Source organism: Glycine max, chromosome 20, assembly GCF_000004515.6.
Source record: "Glycine max cultivar Williams 82 chromosome 20, Glycine_max_v4.0, whole genome shotgun sequence".
NCBI lineage: Eukaryota > Viridiplantae > Streptophyta > Magnoliopsida > Fabales > Fabaceae > Glycine > Glycine max.
The window spans coordinates 3,325,011-3,335,090 of NC_038256.2; positions in this window are offsets into that span (position 1 = coordinate 3,325,011).

Sequence of the window (10,080 nt, forward strand, 5' to 3'; positions counted from 1 at the left end):
TAAAGAGACAGAAAAAAATGTTTCAGACACACAATGCACCTAGGTCCGTTGTTTTCGGATCCTGCGATGTTTTTAGTCTTTATCCTCTCCTTTTAAATCTCTCCATTTTATCTAAAAACATAAAATAAAATCTGACGGAAGAGAAAGAACAATTTCTGTACTTATCACATTCACATCTCTGCATCATATCAATGTTTTTTTAATCATCACCCACTAAAACAACTCACCAGCTTATCTTAAGTATTCTCACATGTAAAATAAATTATGGGTATGATTCACTGGTCCCTTTTGGGTATTATTAAGGAACTAAAAAAATATATTTATTGTGAAAATGATAAAAAAACCTAAAAAAAATTGTGAATAACACAATTTTGTACACTTTAATAAAAATATTTTCTTTTAGTTTCTTAATCAGCATTGGTTAACATTCTTATAAATTATATTAAACTCTTAAAAAGTAAAAATCTGTTAAACAATCGAAATCGCATTTGTTTTTTGAAAAGAGCAAGAACGTAGTGCATGTGTTCGCTAATATTTATAAAATCGATAATATAAAAAATAACAAACCTCCATTTTTATGTAATAGAAAATATGTAATAAAGCATATTTATTTTTTATCAATCAATATCCTTAAAGTAATAGTTAGACAAATATAACTATATAAGGGATCAACTTGAGTTGGTTATTGTAAACCAATTGATATATTTGCCAAAGTGGTGGCCCTGAGTGGCCTAAGACTCTATATAGTTTATATAAATATTATTTTTTTATATAATTTTAAAATTATATAAAAATGTTGGTATAAAAATTATTATGAAAAATAAAATAATTTAAAATAGATTCTTTTTAGGAAAACAATATCAGTAATTAGTCAATTAATGATAACGTTTTCATTTATCAACAAAATTTATTCACAATTTTGAGGAAAAAAATAATTTAGGTATAATGTTGAATGTAAGAGAAAAGAGTATGATATATTATTTTCTTCCATTGCTATAATTATTGTTAATATAATTATGTAAATAAAGTTCATGAATAAAAATTTACAATGGTTATGATTCAAACTTCAACAGTGAATTTGTTGAAATTCTATGAATTAACATTGTTTAATTATTAGATTAAATATATGATTATTAATATCAATTACATAAATAAAATATATAGTATATTAATTGATGAATATTAATTTTGGGCTTATTATGTGAGTACTCCTATGATAGATTGAGCCTCATGCGGTGTTTAAATGATGGGTCACTGCTCTCGTGTTACCTTGACGACAATCCACCTAGCAGGAGCCTTTGATTTAGGTTGTGGAGCATCATCAAGACCTTTTAAAGCACTGTTCCAGATGAGTTACAATTAAAAACTGGTGTTGTTAAGATATTTCAATGCAAATGTATTGAAAAGAACACTAATCTGTTAATAATCCCCTTAAGGTAGTTGTCTAACCTATTATGCAATGATCAAAACCAGACAACTAGGTGTTCCTTGGGCAGGATAACCACCATCTGCTAGTGTCCGCTGTAGTGGAGACAAATATGGGTTAGTATATTAGTAAACATTAATTAAATTTAGTTATTTTGTGTGACTTACCCATTTAGGTAGGCTCCAAGATAGACATCGCGTTTTGAACTCTGCATTCAAGTCTTTATGTAACTTTCAGACTCAAATTGCGATTGCCCAAACCTCTGAATGGATTGTGGCTTGAAGAATCCATAGATATCAGAATTCCCCGCTTGCATACTTGTTTCAGTGAGATGCCTGTTTATGTTAAGTCAAAGTTAAATATTTATGAATTGAAAGCAATAACTTAGGTAATTAAAAGTAATCTAAAATGACTTACAGAATCCACAACTGTGACACTGATATGCTGAGACATTGACCACCGTGGGCGATTTCCGAGAGGTCTTCGTGCTTTATGTATAGCGGGAAGTCTGGATTAAAGACCTCGAACACGGTGGCATCCCATGTAACCTGATAAGGCCTCAAGAAAAGTTCTGGGATGGTCAATGTCATCAGATAAAGAGGATCATCAACCTCCGAATCGGGCTTTTGAGGTGGTTTTGCCGGAGACATAGCTGCATGTTCATGAAACAAAGTTAAATGGCCTAATTTGAGGCACGCTGAATGAATTAATTTAAAAAACATATAGTAAGAGTAAAGTACCTGCTGTGATAAAGACTTCACCAGATGTGTCGACCAAGCAAAGAAGGTGTGAATTGCTTGCCCCACTAAGGAAACCTCATCAGTGGGTACATGAACTGGAGCATTTGCATCTGTAACCTCCTCCACACCTACCTTTACTTGGCCAAGCAACAAAGGAGTGTTATGAACAACAGTGGATCCCTCATAAACTCTCCCTAGGGCAACCAAGCGGGCATGATCTGCTTCGATGTACAAGCCGCACCTATCTGAGTCACCCGCCTCTGGATCATTTCCAGAGAGATCAACACAACTCCCTTTTGTGCTTACTCGAGCACCTGAGGGACCAACCAGAGGCTCTGGAGGTAGTGCAAGTCCTTGAGATTGCATCTGGGACTGCATCTGGCTGAACGATGCCATGAGCTGCCTCATCACTTTTTCTGTGATGGACTCCTCTAGCTGGTCCCTGATTTGCTGGGTGAGCTGCTATAATTCCTCAGGAGGCAAGGAGGAAGAGGTGTGGGACATCCGTGGAGACGAACCAAAGTAGTGCCTGATGGTGACACCGGCTCCAGCAGCACAGACACGTCCAGGGTGCTCTGGACATCCAATAGCAACGGTGAGAACATCCTGACATCCATGGGGGAGGAAGGATCCCTGTGTCGCCTGCTCCTCAAAGGAATCCTGCACAGAAAACACACAGTTGTACATGGCATTCACAAAATATTGAAATATAATTCTAATGGTTAGTTGAAAATGACTTACGATCTTCTCAGCAATTTCCTTTGCAGCCTCAATCGTCATCTCCCCTGTTTTCTTCGTGCGGGCCATCTTGCACTTCACGTGGCGTTTGACCAGGGATGTAGGGTCGATGACACCATCAACGCTTCTTGATTGTGCAGCTTCCTCCAGCTTCTTCTTCGTCTTCTCAGCCAGGAGCTTCTGCTCCAAATATTCATAACTCCCAGGAGACAAAACGTGGGGGGCAGTGTTCTGTTTCTGGATGGCCTGTGCCTTTTTGCGCACATCCTGCAAAAATAAAACAATAATCTTTCAAATTGGTAGAATGAAGTATAACAAGTTAATGTTTTTTGAAAAACAACTTAAATGGCATGGAACATACCTCCCAAGAAGGGTCTCTGCGAGTCTGGCAAAACTGCGCCCATTTTTCCTTGCTTATGCCGTATTTCTCACAGACAGTGTCATCCACACCGTCGTGATCGGTTGCAAGGGCCCATTTCCTCGTGAGGTCTGATTTAAATTGCCTCCATCTCTCGCCCACAGTCTGAAGTAACTTCCTTTTCGTCCTACTGTCCGAAGCCTCTGGGATTTCAAATTCCGCCTGACAACATCAAATAAGGTTTATTTGTTACAATAATGTATTTTTTGGCTATTAATTAAACAACATCAAATAAGAAAATAAAAATACCTGAATATACTCCCAAATCAAGTCCTTCTGAGCAGTAGGGACCTCCTTCCAGTTCTCATACGTGATGTCCACCTTATCACGCGCCACAATCCCCAAATAAGTCTTAATTTCTTCCTGTGGGGACCGTCAGCCTTGTCAGTAGCAGGATCAATTTGAACCACTGGTTTCTCAACACCATCTGGTCTAGTAGAAAAGGATTGTAGATGTGAGGCTTTGCATGTCCACTTCACGGCAGACGGTGAAGCTGATGCATCGGAATGAGGAGGAGGAGGAGGAGGAGGAGGAGGTGAGGCAAGTGGAGAAGCCATGATCCTGTATACATCATGAAAATGTAAATTTCAATTACAGATAAATATCGATATCAACAATTCTTTATCAACAAAATATGATCAATGTTTATAATTTCACAAACTAATTTTGTATGACTATTCTAGATAAAAAAAATCAAATCTCATATAATAAATCATAGGTTAAATTTCCACTCATGGGGCAAAAGAAAATGGTTTGTTAAGTTCAACACTTGGCTGTTCTTTTCTGTATTGGATTGCTAAATGCATTTGAGTTCTACAAGATATTTATGATTCTTATATAAGTCAGCTGACTAATTAATGTAATCTTTTAAGTTACTTAAAATATTTAAAGAAAAATATTTTAGCAATTAAAAGATTATATGGTTATGTGTCCTTTTGAAACATTGTAAGCTTCACCCACTTCAAATCTTCAAATCAGTTGCACATATCCTATTTAAAGTTTTAAACTCTATCATATGTGTTTCATTACAATTATGAAGGCATCTCACTGCTGAATTTGGTTCAGCTTGGTCCTTCTATCCTTGCTGCCAATGGCCTGGATAATGGTAGTTTAGTGCAGTGTCGATTCTCTTCTAGGGTCAATCTCTAGTAGGACTCTAAGGTTTTTATTTTGTTATTTATGACATAAATCTTGATTGGATTAAGATATTTGAAAACTGGAACTTCAAAAGAGTCAAATTACTCTTAATGATCCCATAGGCCTTAGGAGAAGAACTAGTAGACTTGTCATTCAAATGATTGCATAAAGCTTTTAGTTTGTTTTCCAGTAGTTGATATGTTTTGTTTGACTCTTACATTATTTCAATCTGAGAAAATTTGACACTGGGTTTATGTGTTGCAGACTCATGGGCTTGCAGAATATATAGCTCAGGTGAGATTTACTTTAAAATGAGATACTTTTATATACATTTTTAGACTAAATATGGTGCTTTGCATTCCTTGTATGAATTAGTCCTTCCTTCTACTTCTGATTGGGTGAGCTGCATAATAGATAGGTTCTGAAATGATGTCATTTTTTATGATTTCATCATTAACAATTGTTAAATTTTCCATCACTGGACAATAACAAGAACTAACTCTTCTAAAAAGCTTAATATGTTATGTGTTGGCCCTGGAATGGTTTTTATCTTTGCCAATAACATGTATTTTCCGGATTTCAGGAGGAGATGGATAGAAAAACTGGATATTGGTTTAGAGGCACAGGAAGACCACCCTTATCCTTTTGCAGGAGCTTGAAATGTTAAAGTGCGCCTTGGGGTTGTTTCAGTAGCTGAAAGCTCCATTACTTGGATGGATCTTCTCTGCGGGGGCACAGAACAGCAAAACAATGAGGAGGAATATTTGGCAAGAGTTAATTGGATGCATGGAAACATTCTCACTGCTCAGATTTTGAATCGGCACCACACTAAAATAAAGATCGTTAAGTTTGATATTAGAACAAGCCAAAGGAAAAATATATTGGTGGAAGAAAATAGCAGCTGGATCAATATACATGACTATTTCACACCTCTTGATAAAGGAGTTACCAAATTTTCAGGTGGATTGAGTTGGGCTAGTGAGAAAATAGGATTTAGACATCTTTGCCCGTCTGACTCAAATGGCAAAAATTCTAAATTTAGATAAGGTTTCTCAGATTCTAGATTTCTAGGGTGAAAACTCTGGACCTATGACCTAGAGATTAACTCTAGCAGAGGTTAGGCATGTATTGGGTCTGCTAGTTGATTTTAAACTAGAAGCAATAGCTGCTCTAAAGTTGTAGAAGAATTATATTATCATAAAAGGGTTTATCCTAAACTCACATTCCAAAAGTTAGTGGGAGTGAAATTTCTAGACAATTGAAATGTTGGGTGGTGCAGAGTTGAAGCATTTTAAATTAATCTGTCAACTTTCTTTTCTACCTATACTTATACTTTGAGGAGGGGGGAAATAAACTAATTAATAGACATTTTAAATTATATTTTGTATCTAAACTTGTGAGCATTAATGTCTACAATCATCTTTTTTGCATGTATTTATAGTGTATCGTTGATTTATTGCTTCCTTCTATTCAATACCTTTGGTAATTTTCCTCAAAGAAAAAATCCTCCATGGTCTGGTCTCTGTCTAAGAAGATTCAGGAATCATCTCAACTTTTAATACCAATGAAGACATAAACAAAATGAAAATGAAAAAAGTTCAGGACATGACATATTCTCTACATAGCTAGGCTACATTGCAAGGTGCTGGCTCTTTCCCTGCATCTTCTTCTCTGTGGTCTATTATATGGTTGCACATGGATCAAAATTCAATATGAACCTAAGTACTATTATTTTCACATTTGAAGTCAATCCAATCCTAATAAACGGCTCACAGTCATATAACTAATTCAAACTATTGACTAGGAGTTGTATGGAACACAAGTGGTGCTAAAACTGTGTATACTAATTTTCTACACTTCAAAAATAAACTTAGGTTTTAGTCAAGTAAAAAAAGATTTTTAGCAGTAACAAAAAATGATGATAAAAATAGATTCAAGTTTTCAAATCATTGCATTCCCTGTGAAGATAATTGATACGTCCACTCTTTAATTTCTTCCAGTGAATAATTAGTAAGTCTGGAAGTGACTCCCACAATATTTTAAATTTCATGAAATAAAAACAATCAGTTGGATAAACTTGAGATTTAACCATATAGGCATACTACAAGTATGCTCCCTTCGGAACTGAATAAAAAAAATCTCAAACATCAAAAGGCCAGTAAACTTTTTAGCCTTCTCCCCAGTCATATATTTTAGCTTCATAGTAAAAACTTCAAGGGTATTTTTGGGAGTGAGGTTTTGGACAAAAAGGAAAGGGAGACCAAATTTTTTTACTTCCGAATTAAGAGTTATATACTGTTTATAAAAACAAAGGATTAATATATTACATTTATTTTATACTAATATCTATTCAGATTCAATTTGTGAAACAAAAGACCTATTTTCCGAATCATGAATTGGATCTTATTATGAATCATATCATACATGATCAATAAATAAGAATAACAAAATATATTTTTACATAAAGATATTAGTATTATTAAGTCAAACAAGAGAATAAATCATTACATAAACTGAAACATAAGCTGATATATATCACAAATGAACTTCAAAATAATCATAGATTCAAGTGTCAATCAAAATGACACAAAACAGTGACTAGCTGCACAAAGTTCAAGTCTTCAACCCCTCAAAAGGACACCAATAAGGGGGCAAAATGCAAATTCCTATGCACCAATTCCTATGCTTAGATCCTAATACATAATTTAACTATTTCTCTCATTCATCATTCCCAATATCAACATCACTTAGTTCATTCTCATCCTTTGATACCAAATGCTCTTCCTCTACCTTTGCATCTCCTACAATCTGCTTAATTTCACCCTCATCCTCTGATATCAAATGTTCTTCCCCTATTACGATGTTATGTATTGTGTTTCATATGATGTTCTGTGGTGTCTTTGGCTGAAGTGGAATTTAGATTTTTCAGGAAAAATCTTTACCCCTACACTTCATTTGTTATAGACTTGTTTTCATGGTTTCATCCTAGTGCTCTTCAAATGGTTGCCTTCAGCTTTTTCCTTGTTAGACAAACATAGGAGTGGGAAAGCACTTTTGTATTAAGAATGCTAACAACATATTCTTTGACACACTACAAGAGTAAAATACTAAAAGTTCTTAAATTATAGTTGGTATTAACAGATCCACTTAAAGTGTCACAAGAACACAGTAAGGGTAAGGGAAACTTCACTTAGGAGAAGAAGCACAGAGTTGTCATGATGCTCGAGTTAAATATGAGATACCCTAGCCATGTTTACTTCACTAAATGTGCGATACATGAATGCAATCAAATATTTATACAGGATTAGATGAAACATACCCAGGTAAGGTGGCGAAGGAGAAGAAGCACAGAGTTGTCACGATGCTCAAGTGCGACGAACACGATGCTCAAGCTTAGACAAAACGATTCTCAGATGGAGGACAGACAACTTCAAGGTAAATGGACAACAAAGAGAGCAAGAAAGCTTAGATGGAGAAGAAGACAACGAGAAGGAGAAGACAGCGTGAAGGAGACGAAACATACCTAGGTATGGTGGCGAAGGAGAAGAAGCAGAGACTTGTGATGATGCTCGAGTGCGACAAACACGATGCTCAGATGCAGAACAGAGACCTTCAAGGTAGACGGAGATTAGAAGAAGAAGAAGAGAGCATGAAAGCTTAGATGGAGAAGAAGGCAGCGCGAGCTTCATAGGGCTCACGATATTTTTTAAAATATAAGTTCAACATCGGTTTTTTTTTAAAAAAAACCGATGTTAACTTATCAAATGTTAACATCGGTTTTCTCAAAACCCGATGTTAATAAACTTATGTTAACATCAGTTATTTGGAAACCGATGTTAACTAATCAATGTTAACATTAGTTTTTCCAATAACCGATGTTAATGCACTTCGTTAACATTGGTTTTTCACAAAACCGATGTTAACGGATACACGATATTTACAATTATGCCACTGCACTTACGTTAACATCGATTTTTTTAACAACCGATGTTAAGCCACCGATGTTAAATCCGCTTTTTGTAGTAGTGCCAATTTCATTCAAAGGAAAGTTCACAAAGGAAAGTTCACAGGTAATGAAATCCTCAGACATGTTGATAACTTTTTAATCATTTAGAGTTTTGCCTCTGGATATGAGGAAGTGGTATTGAAAATGGTCAAGGCGCCTAAAACTCTTGCATTCTGCATAATATGTCTTGCAAATTGAAGCTCACTTTCTTGTCCTTCATAATTTCAGACACAACATGTTTTAAGTTTTGATGAAAGGCCTTTGGGAACAAATCATGTATATACCCAATTTTCATCCAGACTTGTTTTGGTGAAACCATTTTTCTGTCAAATCAATAATAAAGATAACATAAAAGATTAAAAAAATCAACAAAAGATAGAAATCATCCTCAAACTCAACAAATATTGTTAATTACAAGAATCTGAAGATTGGGGCATTGATGAAGCAATTTAATTAATAGTTCAAAGAAACTCCACATGATAAAACCATGTCAAAGGAATATATATATATATATATATATATATATATATATATATATATATATATATATATATATATATAAACGAATCAGAAATATCTGCTCTGACCAATTTTGGTAACCTTTTTAACTGCTCATCACTGGAAAAGTTAGTAACATGCAAAGATCTTATGAGCAAAGTCCTCAAGACGGGGACATGCAGACAGAACAACAATGCATGCCATTTAATTAAATAGAGATTACAAAATTATGTATAACAAATTTTATAACAGATTTAAACCATCAAAGCTTTAGCATATAACACACGTTATATATGCATTTTTTTCCAACATCATGGGACTATTTAACACTCATTTGAAAGTCATTATGAAAATATCAGTAAACCACTCAACAACAAATTCACCTGGCAAAAGGGCTTCTAATTCAAGCTAAGGCTGTAGATATAGCCTAAAAGTAGAGTTAGTTACGAAAGGATCGACAATAAATTTGGCTTTGATTAACCAATCCAACAACAATAAATTTGTGTTGTTCATCAATCAAAGAATCAAAATCCCTAAAACATAATCCACACTATGTCGACAGAGTGAGAAATCGAATAAAAAGAAGGTTGTTAATCTAGTTGTTGGATAGGTAGAGAAACTCCCCAAGAAAAGAAAGCAGTGCTAAAATAATTTCGACAATCAAAATTAAGCGCCTTGCACCTAAAAACTGATTCACCTAACTCAACATGAATCTATTGATAAGTAAGGCGTGAACATCAACAATTCAGATCAACATTGATTTATTAATATTTTCTATAAAGAAACCTATTTGGATCATTAAATTACAAGTCAGAAAAGGGAGTCAAAGATCGTATGAATAAATAAAAAAAAAGAGGGATTGGTTATATATAGTACCTTGAGGTACTTGAGCTTAATGCTTCCATAAACAAGGCCAAAAGAGAAAGAAGAAACTTGAGCGTCCTGTGAATGATTGGTGTGAGAACCTCGACAAACAAAGAAAGAAACAAATGCTAAGACGTCTTTCTCTCTCTATTACCCAGATTTTCAATTTTTGGTTTAAATGAGATAGGTGTCACAATGCACAATGTTGATTACTTTAATAAAGTGAGAACCAAATGCGTTAAACCCTAACTCG